General features: G+C 44.4%; 5 non-coding genes across 5 annotated transcripts; 2 read left to right on the top strand and 3 right to left on the bottom strand.

Annotated features, from left to right (window-relative positions):
- The first annotated feature begins 5505 nt into the window (after positions 1–5505).
- trnaw-cca (transfer RNA tryptophan (anticodon CCA)) lies at positions 5506–5577 on the top strand. The gene has a single exon. It is a non-coding gene; the product is annotated as a tRNA-Trp (tRNA).
- Positions 5578–6240: 663 nt separating this feature from the next.
- On the bottom strand, positions 6241–6313 carry trnav-uac (transfer RNA valine (anticodon UAC)). Its single transcript has one exon. It is a non-coding gene; the product is annotated as a tRNA-Val (tRNA).
- Positions 6314–7450: 1137 nt separating this feature from the next.
- Positions 7451–7524, top strand: trnak-cuu (transfer RNA lysine (anticodon CUU)). Its single transcript has one exon. It is a non-coding gene; the product is annotated as a tRNA-Lys (tRNA).
- A 7962-nt stretch (positions 7525–15486) lies between these two features.
- On the bottom strand, positions 15487–15559 carry trnav-cac (transfer RNA valine (anticodon CAC)). The gene has a single exon. It is a non-coding gene; the product is annotated as a tRNA-Val (tRNA).
- Positions 15560–19669: 4110 nt separating this feature from the next.
- On the bottom strand, positions 19670–19742 carry trnav-cac (transfer RNA valine (anticodon CAC)). The gene has a single exon. It is a non-coding gene; the product is annotated as a tRNA-Val (tRNA).
- Between the last annotated feature and the right edge of the window lie 2372 nt (positions 19743–22114).

The raw sequence follows: 22114 nt of genomic DNA, 5'->3' as shown, positions 1-22114 counted from the left end.
GACCTGCCTTGTTTGGACAGGGGTTGACCCAGACGTCACAGCCTCAACAAAGCATATTCTCAACATTTCCATTGGGAACAAGAGGAGGCCATTGAGCCCCTTGAACCTGTTCCGCCCTTCAATTAGATCATTGATGATCTGCACCTCAAATCTATTTACCCTCCTTTGCTCCCGATCCCTCGATACCCTCAGCCAACAAAACTCTATCGATCTCAGTCTTGAAAGCTTCAATTGCCCCCCAGCATCCACAGCCTTTTGGGGGACAGAGCTCCAGATTTCTATTGCCCTTTGTGTAAAAAAGTGCTTCCTGATTTCGAACCTGAGTTGCATGGTTCTAATTTTAAGCTTATGTCCCCCTCGTTCTTGATTCCCCAGAGGAAATTGATTCTCTCTCTCTCTCGATTCTATCGAATCATTTAAACATGTTAAACATCTCGCTCAGACCGCCCCTCAATCTTCTATACTCGAGGGAATACGCAGCCTGTCGTCATAATTTAACCTTTTTAGCCCCGATAACATTCTGGTCAATCTGCTCTGCACCCCCTCAAAGGTCAATCTATCCTTCCTGAGGTGCAGTGTCCAAAACTGAACGCAGTTACTCCAGACGCAGGCTAACCAGAGCTTTATATAACTGCAACATACATTCCACTTCTTTATATTCCAGCCCCCTGAGATAAAGGTTAACACTCCGTTAGTCTTTTAAATTATTTTTGGACCCGTCCGTTAGCTTTTACTGATTTATGTAAATGAACCGTTAATTCTCTCTGCTTCTCCACAGTTCCGAGCTTCTTACCATTTGGAAAATACCCTGACCATAGGTCCAAAGTGGATTACCCCACATTGAACTCCATCTGCCATAGTTTTGCCCACTCACTTAATCTATCAATGTCCCTTTGTAACTTTCAACTCGCATTCCACACTACTTACTGTACCACCTAACTTAGTGTCATCAGCAAACTTGGATATACGACTCTCTGTTCATTCATCTAAGTCATTGATAAATATGGTGACAAGCTGAGACCCCAGTTACAGATCCCTGGGGGACACCACAAGTCGCATCCTGCCAATTGGAGTATGTACCCATTATCCCTACTCTCTGTCTCCTATCTGCGAACCAATTCTCTCCCCATGTCAATAATTTGACTCAAGTTTCATGCGCTTTCATTTTTGCGAACAGTCTCTTGTGTGGAATCTTATCAAATGCCTGTCGGAATTCTATATTAATAATATCATAGGAACATAGGAACATGGGAACATACCCTTTGTGTATAGAAGTGTTTTCTAATCTCACTCCTGAAAGGTCTGGCCCCTCGTCCGAGAATCCCCAACCAGCGGAAATAGTTTCTCTCCATCCAGAAAATGTCAATGACACAGTCAATGAAAGGCGCAGTTCACGAAGGCGACTCACCAGCACCTTCTCAAGAGCAATTAGGGATGGGCAATAAATGCTGATCTTGACATTGACACCCACATCCCATGAATGAAGACAAAAAAGTCGCCTGCATGGCCGAGTAATTTCCTGCTGCTAAACGACGGGAAGAATGAAACCATCGGCTTCAGTCCTTTGAACGAACTGTATACACTTGCCGTCGAGCTCAATCCCCACTTGGTCCTCTGCCCCGAATATCCACTGCATCAGAAAATCCTCCATAACATAGAATCTCAGCATGGAAACATCATAGAAGGAGGCCATTCGGCACATCGTGCATGTGCCAACTCTTTGAAAGAGCTATCCAATTCGACCCACTCCCCTTCCCTTTCTCCATAGCCCTGCAAAATTTTCCCCATCAAGTTTTTACCCAGTTCCTCTTTGAATGTTATTATTGAATCTGTTTCCACCACCCTTTCAGGCAGTGCATTCCAGATCATGACAACTCGCTGCGTAAAAACATTCTCCTCATCTCACCTCTGTTGCCAATGACCTTAAATCTATGTCCTCTGGTTACCATCCTTTCTGGCACTGGAAATAGTTTCTCCTGATTTATTCTATCAAAACCTTTCATGATTTTGAACACCTCTGTTAAATCTCCCCTTAACCTTCTCTGCTCAAAGGAGAACAACCCCAGCTTCTGCAGTCTCTCCACCTCACTGAAGTCCCTCATCCCTGGCACCATTCTAGTAAAACACCTCTGCACCCTCTCCAAGGCCTTGACATCCTTCCTAAAGTGTGGTGGGCAGAATTGTGTGGTAGCCAGCTGGGGCCTAAACAGTGATTTATAAAGGTTTAGCATAAGTTCTTTGATTTTGTACTCTAGGCCTCTATTAATAAAGTCACCGATTCTGAATACTTTTTCTTTACAATCTATTCAACTTGTCCTGCCACCTTCAAAGATTTGTGTACGTATACCCCCAGGTCTCTCTGTTCCTGTACCCCCTTTAAAATTGCACCATTTAGTTTAAAGAGCTGGCACAGACACGATGGGCCGAATGGCCTCCTGTGATTCTATGATTCTATGTTTTTGATTACACCTCTTTGAAGCGCTTTGGGATATCCCCCAGAAGTGGGAGTCAGCAGTTCACTTTCTCCCTTAACACTTCCATCTGACCTGGGCTGAACTAAATAGATGTTTTCGTGGTGTAATGGTTATCATGTTGGCCTCACACGAAAAACTCCCGGTTTAATCCCGGGTCAGAAACAATTTGCTGGAACCTGCTCCTCACAAACTTCCAGGCGCGAGCTTTGTCTCGTGTAAATTGGGCTACAATCCTTTCAAATTCAACAACGGCTGCATCAGATTCCTGGTCTCATAACCACTGAAAACTTCGAAGCAGTCTCCTAAAATAAAGTGAGTAAAATGAGAAGGGAAGAAAGTCAGAAAAGTTAGCGTAGTTTCGACAGTCATTCATCAAACTTGTTAGCATTTCGTTGAGTGCGAAACAGAAAGTTGTGTGTTTATTAATGGTAATTAAGAGAATCATCTCAAATACTTGAAACAGTTTCTCCTTATTTGCTCTATCAAAACATTTCATAATTTTGAACACCTCTATCAAATCTCCCCTTAACCTTCTCTGCTCTAAGGGGATAATCCCAGCTTCTCCATTCTCGCCACATAACTGAAGTCCCTCATCCCTGTTAACATTCTAGTAAATCTCCTCTGCACCCTCTCCAAGGCTTTGACATCTTTCCTAAAGTGTGGTGCCCAGAATTGAAACAATACTCCAGCTGCAGCCTAACCAGTGTTTTATAAACGTTTACCATAACTTTGTTGCTTTTGTACTCTATGCCTCTATTAATAAAGCCCATTTCACAAGGCTGTCTATGTCCTCCTGAAGTCTGATACTATCCACCACATTGTTCACAACATTCCCGAGTTTCGTGTCATCTGCAAACTTTGAAATTATACCCTGTATACCCAAGCCCAGGTCATTACAGTATGTATCAAAAATGAAAACTTCTTGCAGTGTGACTTGTGTGATTTTAAACCTAGTTTATATAACATCTTCTCATAATTTAACACATTGCACCCTGGTAACAATCTGGTGAATCTGTGCTGCACTCCTTCCAAGGCCAATATATCCTTTCAGATTCAAAGGGTATAAACTTGAAATAAGCCTCACTGTGGATCAGTTTTCGCTCACTCAAAGTTATCTGTTGAGTGAAATAAAAGAAAGCGCTTTTAAAGAATAAGGAAGCAGCCACTATCGCCCCTTTTGACAAGCCTATTTTGTGGCACTTTATCAATCGCCTCGACACAACATCAACCACATTGCCCTCATCAGCCCTCTCTGTTAACTCATCACAAAACTCAATCATGATTTGTCTTTAACAAATCCACAGTGGCTTTCTATTTTCAATCCACACTTGTCCAAGTGACTCTTAATTTTGTCCCAGATTTTCATTTCTAAAAGCTTCCCACCACCGTGGTTAAACTGACTGGCCTGTAATTGCTGGGTTTATCGTACACCCATTGATGAACAAGGGTGTAACATCTGCAATTCTCCAGTTCTCTGGCACCAAACCATGTGTCTAAGGAGGATTGAAAGATTATGGCCAGGACTCTGCAATTTCCACCCTTACTTTCCTCAGCAACCTAGGATGAATCCCATTCGGACCAGGTGAATTATCTACTTTAAGTACAGCCAGTCTTTCTAGTATCTTCTCTTTATCAATTTTCACCACTTCCAGTATCTCAACTACCTCCCCTTTCACTGTGATTTCGGCAGCATTTTCTTCCTCGGTATAGACAGATGCAGAATACTCATTTAGTACCTAAGCAATGCCCTATGCCTTCATGCGTAGATCTACTTTTTGGTCCCTATTCGGCCTTACCCATCCTCTCACGACCCGTTTACTATTTATATGCCTTTAGAACACTTTTAATGACTTGATGAAGGGATCGAATGTGATATATCCAAGTTTGCTGATGATACAAAGCTTGGTGGGAAAGGCAGCTGTGAGGAGGACACAAAGACTCTGCAAAGGGATCGAGACAGGTTAAGTGTGTGGGCAAGAAGGTGGCAGATGGAGTACAATGTGGTGAAATGTGAGGATATTCATTTTGGTCGGAAGAACAGAAGAACAGAAGAACAGAATATTATTGAAATGGTGAGAAACTATTAAATGTTGATGTCCAGAGAAACTTGGGTGTCATGGACACCTGAACTCCAGGTTGTGCTGACCTAGTATAAACATCCAAAACCTGATGACGGAGAAAGGCTAAATAAACACTAAGACATGAAACAATCCTTGGTGGTTTCTGAGAGTCAGCAGAGTGGGATGGTTTACGACCATGAGTTAAGATCAGTGGTGCTTACGTACAGAACAATGCATCCGAATCCTATAAAGATAGGGCATGCTCCCTCCTCAAATGTTAGAGCTCTCAATCGGGGACAGTCAGAAGTCCATTGCCACAGGCAGCCCGCAAAGGTGAGGTCTGATATACCTGGATTCGCAGACAGGTCAGGTTGTGTTGATTGTTTGTCATTAATGTAATCTGTAGACAGTTGTATCATAATAATAATACTGTTGAATGTAAAGTTGAAGACTGTTGTAAGTCAATCTATAAAATTTGCTATTTTGTAAGCACTCGGACTAAAATCAAAGCAGAAGTTACAGAGTGATGATGAATTCACAACCCATAGTTGCGACAGTAACGGGAGAAATCCGCTAACATTCACTTTACATACAAACATCACACCCATAGTTTATATTTTCACACGTTCTTTTTTGCATTTCGATTCGAAGTCCAAACACCGAAAGTCGAAGTGTTTTTCAGAAGTTTCCCCTCCTGTTATGTGTCTTGAGCAGTTTCCCACATCCTTTTCCTGTGATGTGATCATTCTTGGGTGCAGGATGAATGTAATTGGATTTGCTGCAGTCCGCTGATAGCAGACGATGGAAGCGAGCGCCATGCTGCCGCTGACAGGTGAAGGACACTTCTGATGCTGCCTGACATCTGGTGGGAGTGAGCGGGCATTTGAAAGCCAACCCATTCCACCAATCTGGGAGCTATAAAGCGGTGCTTGGCAAATATTGATAGAAACAAACGCCCATTGCAGCGTCCAGTCCTCGTGGCGCAACGGTAGCGCGTCTGACTCCAGATTAGAAGGTTGTGTGTTCAAATCACGTCGAGGTCACAGTTTTGTCCCTTCAAGCTGGTTTATATAATTCTGCAATTAATATTTTCTTTGCGTCTTCACAATTAACAGAACCCTGCTCTGAAGTCTGCCTCTGGTTCCCCAGTGTCAGGGAGGGAAGCACCTGATGCCCTCATTTATTTAATGCAACAAACAGAAGGCAAACACACGTTTTAGTTCAAAAACCACCCTGCAGGTGGACACATGGTGAGATAAACACAGGGCAGAGAGGCAGACAGTCTCCGGAAACATCGGGACATAGACAAGAGAAATCGATTGAGCGCTTTGTTATCAGAAAATTGTCTGAACCTCCACGGTCAATGAAAGGGCTTTTGTTGGTCGGTTTCCCGTTGAAACTTATAATTCAGGAGAACTTGGTAAATGTTTGATTCGGTTCCCTCGTCTCCCACCAGCGGAAAAAGTTGGTCGATCCCACCCAACTAACTCCTTTCAAGAAGCCAATCTGTTTAAAGCCTTCCAGATTTAAAGGGAATAAAATTTGAAATGAGCGTCACTGAGAATCAGTTTTCTCTCACTCAAATTTATCTGTTTAATGAAGTAAAAAATGCAGGTTAGAAAGAAGAAGGGAGCGGCCACTGTCTCCCTTTTGGGCACGAGAAGAAATTCTATCTGGATGTTCATGGAGACCAAGTTCCAAAATAATGTTTCTGCCCGGGATCGAACCGGGGCCCTTTTGTGTGTAAAGCAAACGTGATAACCGCTACACTACGGAAACTGATTGCATTTTATTCAACACATTGAGCAACTGAATGGGGTCCTCTCTCTGCTCGTACTTGGAATGTGTTGTTTCAAGTCCAGCAAGAGATACAGACAGTGGCTGCTCCCCCTTTTCTTTAAAAACTCTCAGGGTAGTGGTTTTGAGCCCCACGTTGGGCGAGTACCGTTTTAAACTTCTATGCTGCTTCCACCGGTGAGCCCCAGCTCTGACACTTCCCCCCGCCCCCCCCCCCTCCGTCTCACCGCGCACGATGGGGCCGCGCCCGGGCTGAATATCTCCAATTAGGTTTCCGCCCCTGTCGCAGCATGAAATGGCCCTTATCAAAGTCACAATGGATACCGTATGTGACTACCACCATGATAAACTAACCCTCCTCATCCTTCTCAAATACAATATCTCACCGTGCTGTTATGCTGTTAGACGAGTTTCCACTCTCTGCTCTTATTTGGAATGAATTGCTTTTCCGTCTGATAACACTTAGTATCATCGAATTATGTTAGTCCACAAGAGGAGATCATTCGGCCCATCGTGCCTGTGGTGGGTCAAACACACGGATTCGTTCAAAATTCGTTCAGAGATGGATTGAGTGCTTTTTTATCAGAAAATTGCCTGAACCCCCACAGTCTCCAGCTTTCCACCCGCAAATTTCTCAATCATGCACCCTACGTTTAAGTCCAAATCGTTAATATACACCACAAAAAGCAAAGGACCCAGTACCGAGCCCTGCAGCACCCCACTGGAAACAGTCTTCCAGCCGCAAAAACACCCGTCGGCCATTACCCTTTGCTTCCTGCCACTGAGCTAATTTGGGATCCAATAAACCACGTTCCCATGGATCTTTACTTTTTTGACAAATCTGCCATGTGGGAAATTTTCAAAAGCCTTGCGAAAATCCATGTCGACGACATCAATTACGCCACCCTCATCGATCCTCCTTGTTACCTCCTCGAAAAATTCAATTAGGTTATTCAGACACGACCTCCCCTTAACAAATCCACGCTGACTGTCCTTGATTCGTCCGTGTCTTTCAAAGTGACAGTTTATCCTGTCCCTCAGAATTGATTCCAATAATTTAAAATGGAGTCTTTCTCCTGCTTGCTGCAATAACGGATAAAGCGGCCAGGGTGCATTCAGGCCCGGCGAGCTCAGTCGGTCAGAGCATGAGATTCTTAATCTCAGGGTCGTGGGCTCGAGCCCCACGTTGGGCGTGTATCTTTTTAAACTTTTATGCTGCTTTCACTGGCCAACAGTGCAGAAATGATGCAGAATGAAACACAAAATCGGTAGTCAGGATGGCCGAGCGGTCCAAGGCGTTCAGGTCACAGTCTCTTCGAGAGGCGTGGGATCGAATCCCACTTCTGACATTGCTTATTTGTACGACTATGTGGCAATATTTTATTTGTGGATTGGGCTGCAGCTGATTTTTCGACCAAGTTGATTTGCTCCACCCACAAAAGCAACTGGCTTTGTCATGCATATGTGACTTGAGAAGTTTCAAACGGTGATATGTTTGACATATTAATGACCTGGACAAAGAAATAGAACAGCAGTGGGAAACATTTAAAACGGTGATCAATAGAGTCCAGGAGAAATATATCCCACTGAAAAGCAAGAACAAACTAGCCAGAAATGACACACCAGGGATGAATAAAGAAATAAGGGCAAATTTGAAACTAAAGAAAAAGGCACACGCTGGACAATAAAGGAGAGAGGAGAATGTGAAAAGAGTGGGAAAGAAGTCTAAAGAATTATGAGAAAGGCAAAAAGGAATATCAAAAAAAGCAAAGTATTCTAGACACATCAACAGCCAAAGAAAGTTTAGGATAGGAATTGGGTCACTAAGGGATACACACGACAAACTCACAGGCAATGACAGCGAAATGGCAGAAATATTAAATAATCACTTTGTTTCAGTATTGTGGGCATGACAGTAGAAGAAGAGATCAAAAAAGTATGTAAGACATTTAAGATCGAAAGGGGGGAGATAATTGATAAACTAATCAAACTTAGAGTGGAAATTTCCTGTTCGGAGCCGAACCAGAGTTTCAAACCGCTCAACCACGCTAATTTCCGTATTACTGATCAGGACCTTATTTCACAGGGTCACGATTACTGCGCTCCATTTAGAGAGGCTCAGTGAAAGGCGGAAATTGATCTATTAATAGAATCATAGAATAAGACAGCGCCATTCAGATGCCATTCGGCCCATCGTACCTGTGCCAGCTCTCTGAAAGAGCTGTCCAGTTAGTCCCACTCGCCTGCTGTTTCCCCATAGCCCTGAAAATTTTTCCATCCAAGCGTTTATCCAATTCCCTTTTGAAAACTGTGAGTTAAGAAAAACAATATTGAAAGGGGTGCTGGGGTCTCTGCAGCCTCGATATAGAGTGTGTGATGATTGAAGTTATCAAGATGGTTGCTTTACACATGGTATGTTGTGCAATCATCCTGAAATATCTTCAATATCCAATACAAATTAAATTGCAAACCTGACGGACAAATACTGGCAAACAAGTCACGAGTGAACGCAAATCATCTGGGACCTTTTTCAGCCTCACCGCACTTGAAGTAAAGTGAAATAACTTTGCATTGAAAAGATTTGGAACTTGCATCTGTGCCTTTATCTGTTCCATTTCTTAAAGTTGCGGGCGTCTGAAGATGTACACGCCTCTGCTCCCTCCATTGAACAAGAAAGGAGGTGTTTGACGTTGACGGGACCTGTTGGTTATGAGCTCATCCTTTACATTGAGTGGGTTCGCGTCTTTTAAACGGCGTCAACTTTAGCCCAGCGGTGAACTTCGCAGCAAACAAGTTCGACACCGTCTCACCGCGGGCGCTGACTGCCATGTTGATTGTTATTTCATTCAGTCCTATATAAACAGTGACCGTGATTTTAAATTTGCACTAAGTGATTTTGAGGTAGTCTCCTTTAAATTTTTCAAAGGCGACCCCTAATTTATGATAGTCCGGCCATTTCACCAGCCGTGTTGAAAACAAAACATATCTTTACCTTTCGCGTCTTTTTTCGAAAGGCAAAAAATATATTTCCCGTGACCTCTGAAGGATGGACAAATACATTTCAGAAAGCTGAAGCAAGTTCACCGAGCTTAAATCGTCTGACCACGTTAAAGGCGCTATATATATATATATGTACATATATATATGTGCAAATAGTTGCTGTCTGTTTCTGTGGTTGTCTATTTTCTGTGTGTGTCCATCTGCAGGTCGATTTTGAATCAATACCAGTCATCGTGTCAGTTTGTTGCATGAAATAAATGAGGGTATCAGGCGCTCCCCTCCCTGCCACTGGGTAGGTACTGAGTCAGGGATTAGACCAAACTTCTGTTTTTTTTTGGTGAAAAAGCAATTAAAACCTTCATTCGGGAATTATCCAGTCTCATATGAGCGGTGAAAGAAACACTGACCCTGATGAGATGTGAACACGCAGCCTTTTAATCCGGAGTCAGACCTTTGCGCCACGCACTCTGAAGACAGGATCCTGGATGTTATTATATATATGAATGTTTCTCAAACACCGTTTCATATATTGGTTGAATGGATAGGGCTCATCAAATCTCCGCCAGATCCCATCGGGAATGAGACAGTGTTGGAAGCAGCCTTCACCCCCAATATCACGCTGGCATTCATCGCCTGCTCTCAGCCGACTGCATTAACAGGGCTGGGAGATGTGGACTTTTTTTATATTATTCAGCAATGTGAATCGTCAAATATTTATTAACTTTAATGGGGACAAGGTTTCAAAATGTTTCCGCCCGGTTTCGAACCGGGGACTTTTCGCGTGTTCGGCGAATGTGATAACCACTACATGACGGAAACCTGATGCCTCGACCTCCGGATTAGGGATATAACCCCTTAGCCAAACTAATTTCCGTGTTACTGTCCAGGAGCTCATTTCACAGGGATCCATTTACTGCGCTGTATTTCGGAAGGCTGCAGAGAAGGATCGGTGGCGCTGGTCAGGCGGGGAATCTCAGAGCATCGCGCCCACACAAACATTTCACTGTTTTTTTTTTGCATGTGCCTGATATCCGACCGCAGTGTAAATTATGGCGAATCAGGCATGCTCAGATGATATTGTTCCCAGAGTGTTTTCTTGCAGCCAAATCACACATTCGTAAACTTGAAATGAGTTCAAGAGATCGGATCCATTTAAAGTGCTCCCAGTTACTGCAGATCAGGAATTAAAACCTGGCACCGGCTTCAGGGCTATCAGAATGAGGCAATGAATCCGAAAGTGGGAAGAAAAAGTTGCAATTTTCTTCTCTGGGTGGGCTCGAACCTCCAACCTTTCGGTTAACAAACGAATGCGCGAACCGATTGCGACACAGAGACTGCCCGGTACACTTTTTTGCAAGATACACTACAGTAACGTGTCACCTTGCCAAAGTTTCATGTTGCAGCCACAGAAATGTAGTTGTTCACTCTCAGTATTACTTTTCCAGAAATGAAGGAAGGGTCATTATTTGTGGAAACATGGAAACGGTCTGGTCTCGCTCACAGCATCGATATCACCGCCAACCAGCTCTCCTGCAACCGGCACGCTAATCGGTGCTTTGTCTATTACTTCGTGGCACTGTGGGAGAGCCTTCGCCACACTGACTGCAGCGGTTCAAGAAGGCGGCTCACCACCACCTTCTCAAGGGCAATAAGGGATGGGCAATAAATGCCGGCCTCGCCAGCGACACCCACATCCCATTGGGACCTTGTCAAAAGCCTTGCTAAAATCCATGTAGACTGCATCAAAGTACTCCAGGTGTGTTCTCACCAAAGCCCTATTTAATTGCAGCAAGACTTCCTTACTCTTATACTCCAACCTCCTTCCAAAAAGGCCAACATACCAGTTTCTTCCCAATTGCTTGCTGTACCTGCATGTTAACTTTCTGTGATTTGTTTGCAAGTACACCCAACTCCCTCTGAATACCAACATTTATTGGACTCTCACCTTTTTAAAAATACTCTGCTTTTCTATTCTTCCTACCAAAGTGGACAATTTCACATTTTCCCACCTTATACTCCAACTGCCACCTTCTTACCCAATCACTTAAACTGTCCATCTCCATTTGCGTCCTCCTCACGGCTTACTTTCCCACCTACCTTTGTATCATCAGCAAACTTGGATACATTATACTCGGTCCCCTCATCTAAGTCATTAATATAGAATGTAAACAGCAATTGCAACATAAATTGTCCGCCCAGGATCGAAAGCAGGGCCGTTCGCGTGTCAAACGAACTGGTAACCACGACACCACAAAAAACCGCTGGTGACTTATACTGGGCAGAGGGGAACTGACCAGTCACCTCTCTCTGCTCTGATTGGGACAGTTTTACTTCTCTTGAAACAACATCTCTCCTGTCCCACACATGGAAAAGAATCATAGAATATTACAGCACAGAAGGTGGCCATTCGGCCGTGTTGCCCTGCCTACTCTTTGAAAGAGCTGTCCAATTTAGTCCAAAAAACCCAGCCTTTTCCCCGTAACCTTGCAAATCAGTCCTCTTCAAGCACCTGTCCAATTGCCTTTTGAAAGTTCCTATGAAAGATGCTTCCACCAGCCTTTCAGGGAGTGGCTACCAGATCGGATCAACCATCTATGTGAAAAGAATCTCCACATTTCCCCTCTAGTCCTGAAAGCTCTCAATCCTTCTCCACGGATGACTTTTTACAAACATTTCATTCATCAAAACCACACAAGTTACACAGGAAAAAGTCTTCATTTTCAAGCTATTAACGTTCCGAAGGAGCTCCCTAATTTCCCTCCCCGAAGCTTATGAATTAGACCATTCTCGTCCGGATCCGTTTCCACATGAATCGGCCTCCCCGCTAAGGAAGTAGCCATTCTGATTCTGTGACTGTGGCCAGCTTTGTTCGGGCAGTTGAATTGACAGGGACCTCACACCGCACCCTCCTCCCGTGTTTTCTTCCACATCCGCAGATTGGGGCCGGGGCCTGGACTGATTTTATTTCTCTGTCTCACCCGGTGCCGCTGAGTCTCCTACTCAGATCACAAACCAGCTCTCCGACACCCGATCATCAACTCACCCAGTTTGTAAATTGAAACCGGAGCAAGTACCTCGTCAGAGGGCAAGAGATGGAGGGGAGGCAGCAACCTCTGACAAAATCTCAGGCTCATCAGAGAGGTTTGTGTCTCTGAACCCCGAATAACCTTCTGCTCCTTTTACAGTTTTGACCATTGCACACGAGGCGGCACTTACAGAATCGTCTCTTGCACTGACAGTCAAGCAAGCAGAGGGTTCACTCGCAAAAGCAGCGTCAAAGTTTAAAACAGAATTGGCCCAACGTGGAGCTCGAACCTACGACCACAAAATTAAGAGTCTCATGCTCTACCGACTGAGCTAGCCGGGTCTACTAAAATCTCTCCATTTGGTCTGTTATTGCAGTGAGGCAGCTGCTGGCTCCCCCCGAGGGGCTGAGTTTCGAATCGGAGAAGGAGACAGCTCAGAAGCAGGCCATTCGGGCCATCGCGCCCTTGCCTTGTCCGACAAACCATGTACCAGATTCTCCTGAATTCCAAGGTGTGGAACGAAAGCGAACAACAAAAGCCCTTACATTCGACCGTGGAGGTACAGGCAATTCTCTGAGAAACCGGTTTGTCTATTTCCCGGTGTTTGCCTGTCTCTCTGGTTGTGTTTATCTCGATGTGTGCCGAGCTGCAGGCTGGTTTTGAATTAATAAGTGTGTTTGTGTATGTTTCTTGCAATCAATAAATGAGGGAATCAGACGCTTCTCTCCCTGACACTGGGGAACTAGTGAGGTAGAATCCAGACCAGGGTTCATGTTTATTGTGAAAAAGGGAATGCAATATGAATTCCCGAATTATTCAGACACCTGCCGCCAGTTAAGAACAAGTGTGACCCCGACGTGATTTGAACAGGCAACCTTGAATCAGACGTGCCGCTGTTGCGCCTGGAGGTCGAATGGCAGGTACCTTGATGTTGACCTTGATGAAAGTTACTCATACACCGTTTCATTTATTTCAGATTACCAAATCCCCGCCCACTCCCACCGGGTGTCAGGCAGCCTCAGAAGCAGCCTTCACCTGTCCGCGGCAGCATGACTGCAGCAAATCCAATGACACACACCCGGAACCCAGAATCATCACATCACAGGAAAGGAACTGGACGGGCAGCATCTGAAAAAACGCGGAGACTTTCGGTGTTTGGACTTTGTTCAGGACTGCTAACGGGACAGTGTGAAAATTTAAACTATGGATGTGTATAAATGGATGACATGCTTCATTATGAAGTGCGTGTTTATGTTATGTGTGACATTTATAAATGTATTTTAATTATTTTTACAATATGATATATCTTGTTATAAATACATATAATTGCATCTGTGACACTTATAAATACATGTGGGTGCAACTGTGTGGTGGTTATCATGACAGCTCTGTGTATCTGTGTTATGTATTTGTGTGTGATGAAAAATAAGACATAGAGAAATAAATCTCCAGAAAACACATTTACAATATAAACACCCCAATAAATGAATTAAAAAAAAGAGTTGGAACAGGCACGATGGGCCGAATGGCCTCCTTCTGTGATGTTTCCATGCTGTGATTCTATGTTATGGAGGATTTTCTGATGCAGTGGATATTCGGGGCAGACGAGCAAGTGGGGATTGAGCTCGACGGCAAGTGTATACAGTTCGTTCAAAGGACTGAAGCCGATGGTTTCATTCTTCCCGTCGTTTAGCAGCAGGAAATTACTCGGCCATGCAGGCGACATTTTTTGTCTTCATTCCTGGGATGTGGGTGTCAATGGCAAGGTCAGCATTTATTGCCCATCCCTAATTGCTCTTGAGAAGGTGCTGGTGAGCCGCCTTCGTGAACTGCACCTTTCATTGACTGTGTCATTGATATTTTCGGGATGGAGAGAAACTATTTCCGCTGGTTGGGGATTCTAGGACTCGGGGGCACAGTCTAAAAATTAGAGCCAGACCTTTCAGGAGTGAGATTAGAAAACACTTCTAAACACAAAGGATGGTCGAAGTTTGGATCACTCTTCCGCAAACGGCAATTGATGCTCGCTCAATTGCTAATTTTAAATCTGAGACAGATAGCTTTTTGCCAACTGAAGGTATTAAGGGATATGGGCTAAAGGCAGGTATATGGAGTTCGATCACAGATCAGCCATGATCATGTCAAATGGCGGAGCAGGCTCGAGGGGCTGAATGGCCTACTCCTATTCCTATGGTACATTTCCCCAAGTGTCTGTTCTCTCCATAGTTGTTGAATGACCGCCTTGTGCTTCCAGCATAATTTCGTTCAAAGCTCGGTTTAGGGATGAACTGGTGGGCGTCAAAACGTGACGTGGACGGAGACCGGGTTGGTTATTGCGGGAAGAGCAAATCAACTGGGCCGAAAAATCAACTGCAGCTCAAGCATCAAATAAAATAGGAGTCAAAAACCCAATGTCATAAGTGGGATTCGAACCCATGCCTTTAAAGAAAACTGCAACCGAAACGCAGCGCCTGAGACTGCTCGATCATCCTCACTGATAAATGGCCTTTTCACTCGCGACCCTTTGCACATTGAGACACCCCCCACCCCGGAGGAAGTTTCACTCACTCCAGTGTTGGAAAGATAAATGCTGCTCGACAGGCTCAGTGAGCGGGATGCCACCTCCCGGGTTTTCCTGAACCTATTGTACTTTTTTCATATTTAATCACGGGAATATCCGCAATCAGGAACGAAAAAGAATTAAAAGCTGAATCACAGAGAAAGAGAAATCCATGTTAAATCTGATGACACTGTAATTAAAACTCGCTGATTGTCCAGTGGTTTGGATTCGGCGCTTTTGCCACCACGGCCGGGGTGCGATTCCCGGTCAACAAAGCAACTTTTGAACACTTTTTATATTAATCGCATTTTAGAAATAAAAACAATCATTGTTTTATTCACCATTAATTAACTGATAACGTTATTTTGCAGAATGAAAGGCTACTGAGGGAAGTTGGAAAACTTTAATAATTTCTTTTGTGCGATGAACTTTTTATCCCTTCTCATTTTACACACTGTATTTTGAAGGGCTCGGTTTAAAATGTTCAGTGCTCGTGAGAACACGAATTTGTGTTAAATTTAATAGGACCGGCTCTTTCACAGATGAAAAAAACATCTGCCCCAACATAATGTTTCCACCCGGGATCGAACCGGGGACCTTTCGCGTGTGAGGCGAACGTGATAACCACTACACCACGGAAACCTCTGCTTTGGTGGTCAGCCAGAAATTAGAATGACGGCATTGATTCTCTTTCATAACTATTCAATTGATCGAAGTTGCACAAGTCACAAAAGAAAAATGTTCATTTCAAAGTTATTAAACTCCCAAATGTGGCCTTGTTTTGACAGGTGTGGGACCTGGCATCACAGCATCAATAAAGCATATTCTCAACATTTCCATTGGGAACAGGAGGAGGCCATTTCGCCCCTTGAACCTGTTCCACCCTTCAATTAGATCAGAGATCATCTGAACCGCAAATCCATTTACCCGTCTTTGCTCCCTATCTCTCGATACCCTCACCCAACAAAAATCTATCGATCTCAGTCTTGAAAGCTTCAATTGAACCCCAGCATCCACAGTCTTTTGGGGGACAGAGTTCCAGACTTCTACTGCCCATTGTGTAAAAAAGTGCTTCCTGATTTCGAACCTGAATGGCATGGTTCTAATTTTAAGGTTCTGTCCCCCTCGTTCTTGATTCCCCAGAGGAAATTGATTCTCTCTCTCTTTATTCTATCGACTCATTTAAACATGTTAAACACCTCGCTCAGACCGCCCCTCAATCTTCGGTACTCGATGGAATACGAGCCCAGTCCATGCAGCCTGTCCTCATAGTTTAACCTTTTTAACCGCGGTAACATTCTGGTGAATCTGCTCTGCACTCCCTCCAAGGCCAATCTATCCTTCCTGAGGTGCAGTGTCCAAAACTGAACGCAGTTACTCCAGACGCAGTCTAACCAGAGCTTTATATAACTGGAACATAACTTCCACTTCTTTATATTCCAGCCCCCTGAGATAAGGGCTAACACTCCGTTCGCCTTTTAAATTATTTTTGGACCCGTCCGTTAGCTTTTACTGATTTATGTAAATGAACCGTTAATTCTCTCTGCTTCTCCACAGTTCCGAGCTTCTTACCATTTGGAAAATACCCTGACCATAGGTCCAAAGTGGATTACCCCACATTGAACTCCATCTGCCATAGTTTTGCCCACTCACTAAATTTATCAATGTCCCTTTGCAACTTTCCACTCGCATCCACACTGCTCACTGTACCACCTAACTTAGTGTCATCAGCAAACTTGGATATACGACTCTCTGTTCCTTCATCTAAGTCATTGATAAATATGGTGACAAGCTGAGACCCCAGTTACAGATCCCTGGGAGACACCACTAGTCGCATCCTGCCAATTGGAGTATGTACCCATTATCCCCACTCTCTGACTACGATCTCCTAACCAATTCTCTACCCATGCCAATACATTGCCTCAAGTTCCATGCGCTTTCATTTTTGCCAACAGTCTCTTGTGTGGAACCTTATCAAATGCCTGTCGGAATTCCATATAAATAATATCATAGGAACATAGGAACAGGAGTAGGACGTTCAGCCCCTCGTTCCTGCTCCGCCATTTGATATGATCATGGCTGATCTGTGATCTAACTCCACATACCCGCCTTTGGCCCATATTCCTTAATACCTTTGATTGCCAAAAAGCTATCTATCTCAGACCTAAATTTAGCAATTGAGCTAGTATCAATTGCCGTTTGTAGAAGAGAGTTCCAAACTTCTACGACCCTTTATGTGTAGAAATGTTTTCTAATCTCACTCCTGAAAGGTCCGGCTCGAATTTTGAGACAAAATGGTGGCAAGTTCGCGGGACATCTTGGACAAAATGGCTGTAATCATGGCGGCAATCTTGGACAAAATGACGGCAAGTCCTTCACGGCTGATCGACAGGAACAGAAGGAGGCCATTGAGCTCCTCAAGCCTCTTATATGGGAACTGAAGGCCATTCAGCCTCTGAAGGCTGTTACACAGGAAAAGGAGGAGGCCATTCAGCCCCTCAAGCCCGGTACATCGTTACTGGAGGCCGATCATCCCCTCAAGCCTGTTACATGGAATCAGGAGGAGGCCATTCAGCCCTTCGAGCATGTTATACAGGAACCTGAGGCCAATCAACCCCTCAAGCCTGTCAAATAGCAAAAGGAGGAGGTCATTCAGCCCCTCGAGCCTGTTATCTGAGAACTGAAGGCCATTCTGCCCATCGAGCCGGTTATACAGGAACTAGACGCCAATCAACCATTCAAGCCTCTAAGGTAGCAACAGGAGGCGGCCATTCAGCCCCTCGAGCAACTTACACCAGATCTGGTGGCCAATCAGCCCCTCAAGCCTGTAAAATAGGAACAAGAGGAGGCCACTCAGCCCCTCGAGCCTGTTATATGGGAACTGAAGGCAATTCAGCCCCTCGAGCCCGTTATACCACACCTGGAGACCAATCAGCCCCTCAAGCCTGTTGCATAGGAACAGCAGCAGGCCATTCAGCCCCTCGAGCGTGTTATACGGGAACTGAAGGCCATTCAGCACCGCGAGCCTATTACACTGGAATAGGATTCGGCCATTAAGCCCCTCGAGCTTGTTGCACTGGAACAGGAGGAGGCCATTCAGCCCTTCTAGACTGTTATAAAGGATCTGGATGCCATTCAGCCCCTCGCGCATGTTACATAGGAACAAGAGGAGTCCATTCAGCCCCTCGAGCATGTTAATGCAGGAACAAGATGAGTCCATTCAGCCACACGAGCCTGTTACACAGGAACAGGATTAGACAATTCAGCTCCTCAACCTGTTCCGCCATTCAATTCGATCATGGCTGATCTGTATCTTAACTCCATCTACCCGCCTTGTTTCCTTAATTATTAATACCCATGCCTAACAAAAATCTGCAATCTTCGTTTTGAAATTTCGTATTCACTCCAGGCCTCAACAGAATGAAGTGCTTCCTGACATCAACCCTGAACGGCCGAGCTCTAATTTTAAGGTTATTCCCCCTTGTTCTGGATTCCACACCAGAGGAAGTAGTTTCTCTCCATCTACCCTATCAACTCCTTTAATCATCTTAAACACCTCAATTAGATCACCCCTTAATCTTCTATATTCAGGGGAATAAAGCCTAGTCTATTCAACCTGTCCTCATAATATAACCCTTCTAGCCCGGCTATAATTCTGGTGAATCTGTGCTGCATTCCTTCCAAGGCCAATATATCCTTCCTGAGGTGCAGTGCCCAGAACTGAATGCAGTTCTCCAGATGGGCTCTAACCAGAGCTCTGTACAGCTGGAACATAACTTCCACCCCTTTATTTTCCAGCCCTCGAGAAATAAAGGCCAACATTCTATTAGCCTTTTTAATTATTTTTGTAACTGTCCACTAGCTTTTAATGATTTCTGTACTTGGACCCGAAATCTCTCTGCTCCTCCACAGTTCCGAGCTCCTCACCATTTAGAAAATTCTCTGATCTATCTTTCTTAGATCCGAAGTGCATGACCTCACATTTCCCCACATTCAACTCCATTTACCACAGTTTTACCCACTCACATAATCTCCCAATATCCTGGGAATGCTTGGTGATTTTGTTTGGTTGGAGAATGCTTGAAATCAGATTGTTATTTTTAAAAGATTCGAAATGATTTTTAACTTGTACAGTTTGAACAAGATCATTATTCCCCGATCAATAAAATGTCTGTGTTTTTCAGATAGCGGCGACAGTTCAGAGATAGTTGCCTTTTTGTCTACTTTAATGAAGTGAAATTTTGCTGATTTAAAATCAGCTGTATTTCTTAGCTTGAAAAAGCAGCTCCTCTGTTGGTGAGGCTTCATTCCCAATGTATCAGTGTTTCCGCTTATCCTGATATCAGTGCAACATTTGAAGGGTTCCAGCCCACTCGTTCGATCCAGTGCCGAATAGTGCTTGCTCTTCAGAGGGTGCCGTGGCTCCGGTTCGATTCCCGGTCAGAAAAACAACTTTTGAACACTTGTTATATTAGTCGCATGAACTAATTGAAAGGCTGTGGCAAGAAAAAAAAAACGATCATTGTTTTCATCACCATTAATTAACCGATAACGTTATTTTGCAGAAAGGCGACTGAGGGAAGTTTGAAATCATTTCTTTTGTGCGATAAACTTTTTATCCCTTCTCATTTTACACACTGTATTTTGAAGGGCTCGGTTTAAAATGTTCAGTGCTCGTGAGACCACGAATTTGTGTTAAATTTAACAGGACCGGCTCTTTCACAGATGAAAAAAACATCTGCCCCAACATAATGTTTCCATCCGGGAGCGAACCGGGGACCTTTCGCGTGTGAGGCGAACGTGATAACCACTACACTACGGAAACCTTTGATTTGGTGGTCAGCCAGAAATTAGAATGACGGCATTGATTCTCTTTCATAACTATTCAATTGATCGAAGTTGCACAAGTCACAAAAGAAAAATGTTCATTTCAAAGTTATTAAACTCCCAAATGTGGCCTTGTTTTGACAGGTGTGGGACCTGGCATCACAGCATCAATAAAGCATATTCTCAACATTTCCATTGGGAACAGGAGGAGGCCATTTCGCCCCTTGAACCTGTTCCACCCTTCAATTAGATCATAGATCATCTGAACCGCAAATCCATTTACCCGTCTTTGCTCCCTATCTCTCGATACCCTCACCCAACAAAAATCTATCGATCTCAGTCTTGAAAGCTTCAATTGAACATCCACAGTCTTTTGGGGGACAGAGTTCCAGACTTCTACTGCCCATTGTGTAAAAAAGTGCTTCCTGATTTCGAACCTGAATGGCATGGTTCTAATTTTAAGGTTCTGTCCCCCTCGTTCTTGATTCCCCAGAGGAAATTGATTCTCTCTCTCTTTATTCTATCGACTCATTTAAACATGTTAAACACCTCGCTCAGACCGCCCCTCAATCTTCGGTACTCGAGGGAATACGAGCCCAGTCCATGCAGCCTGTCCTCATAGTTTAACCTTTTTAACCGCGGTAACATTCTGGTGAATCTGCTCTGCACTCCCTCCAAGGCCAATCTATCCTTCCTGAGGTGCAGTGTCCAAAACTGAACGCAGTTACTCCAGACGCAGTCTAACCAGAGCTTTATATAACTGGAACATAACTTCCACTTCTTTATATTCCAGCCCCCTGAGATAAGGGCTAACACTCCGTTCGCCTTTTAAATTATTTTTGGACCCGTCCGTTAGCTTTTACTGATTTATGTAAATGAACCGTTAATTCTCTCTGCTTCTCCACAGTTCCGAGCTTCTTACCATTTGGAAAATACTCTGACCAGAGGTCCAAAGTGGATTAGCGCACATTGAACTCCATCTGCCATAGTTTTGCCCACTCACTAAATTTATCAATGTCCCTTTGCAACTTTGCACTCGCATCCACACTACTCACTGTACCACCTAACTGAGTCTCATCAGCAAACTTGGATATACGACTCTCTGTTCCTTCATCTAAGTCATTGATAAATATGGTGACAAGCTGAGACCCCAGTTACAGATCCCTGGGAGACACCACTAGTCGCATCCTGCCAATTGGAGTATGTACCCATTATCCCCACTCTCTGACTACTATCTCCTAACCAATTCTCTACCCATGCCAATACATTGCCTCAAGTTCCATGCGCTTTCATTTTTGCCAACAGTCTCTTGTGTGGAACCTTATCAAATGCCTGTCGGAATTCCATATAAATAATATCATAGGAACATAGGAACAGGAGTAGGACGCTCAGCCCCTCGTTCCTGCTCCGCCATTTGTTAAGATCATGGCTGATCTGTGATCTAACTCCATAAACCCGCCTTTGGCCCATGTCCCTTAATACCTTTGATTGCCAAAAAGCTAACTATCTCAGATCTAAATTTAGCAATTGAGCTGGTATCAATTGCCATTTGCGGAAGAGAGTTCCAAACTTCTACCACCCTTTGTGTGTAGAAATGTTTTCTAATCTCGCTCCTGAAAGGTTCGGCTCTAATTTTTAGACAAAATGGTGGCAAGTTCGCCCGACATCTTGGACAAAATGGCAGCAAGTCTGGCAATCATCTTGGACAAATTGGCCGCAAGTCCTTCACGGCTGTTCGACAGGAACAGAAGGAGGCCATTGAGCTCCTCAAGCCTTTAATATGGGAACTGAAGGCCATTCAGCCTCTGAAGGCTGTTACACAGGAAAAGGAGGAGGCCATTCAGCCCCTCAAGCCCGTTACATCGTTACTGGAGGCCGATCATCCCCTCAAGCCTGTTACATAGAATCAGGAGGAGGCCATTCAGCCCTCTGAGCCTGTTATACAGGAACTTGAGGCCAATCAACCCCTCAAGCCTGTCAAATATCAAAAGGAGGAGGCCATTTAGCCTTTCGAGCCTGTTATCTGGGAACTGAAGGCCATTCAGCCCTTCGAGCCTGTTATATAGGAACTAGACGCCAATCAGCCCTTCAAGCCTGTAAGATAGCAACAGGAGGAGGCCATTCAGCCCCTCGAGCACCTTAGACTAGATCTGTTAGCCAATCAGCACCTCAAGCCTGTTACACAGGAACAGCAGCAGACCATTCAGCCCCTCGAGCGTGTTATACGGGAATTGAAGGCAATTCAGCCCCTCGAGCCCGAAACATCAGGCCTGGAGGCCAATCAGCCTCTCAAGCCTGTTAGATAGGAACAGCAGCAGGCCATTCAGCCCCACGAGCGTGTTCCACGGGAACTGAAGGCCATTCAGCACC

This window comes from Heptranchias perlo, unplaced genomic scaffold, assembly GCF_035084215.1.
Source record: "Heptranchias perlo isolate sHepPer1 unplaced genomic scaffold, sHepPer1.hap1 HAP1_SCAFFOLD_55, whole genome shotgun sequence".
NCBI lineage: Eukaryota > Metazoa > Chordata > Chondrichthyes > Hexanchiformes > Hexanchidae > Heptranchias > Heptranchias perlo.
Note: the sequence above shows the minus strand (reverse complement) of the source record. Positions and strands in the feature narration are given on the sequence as shown.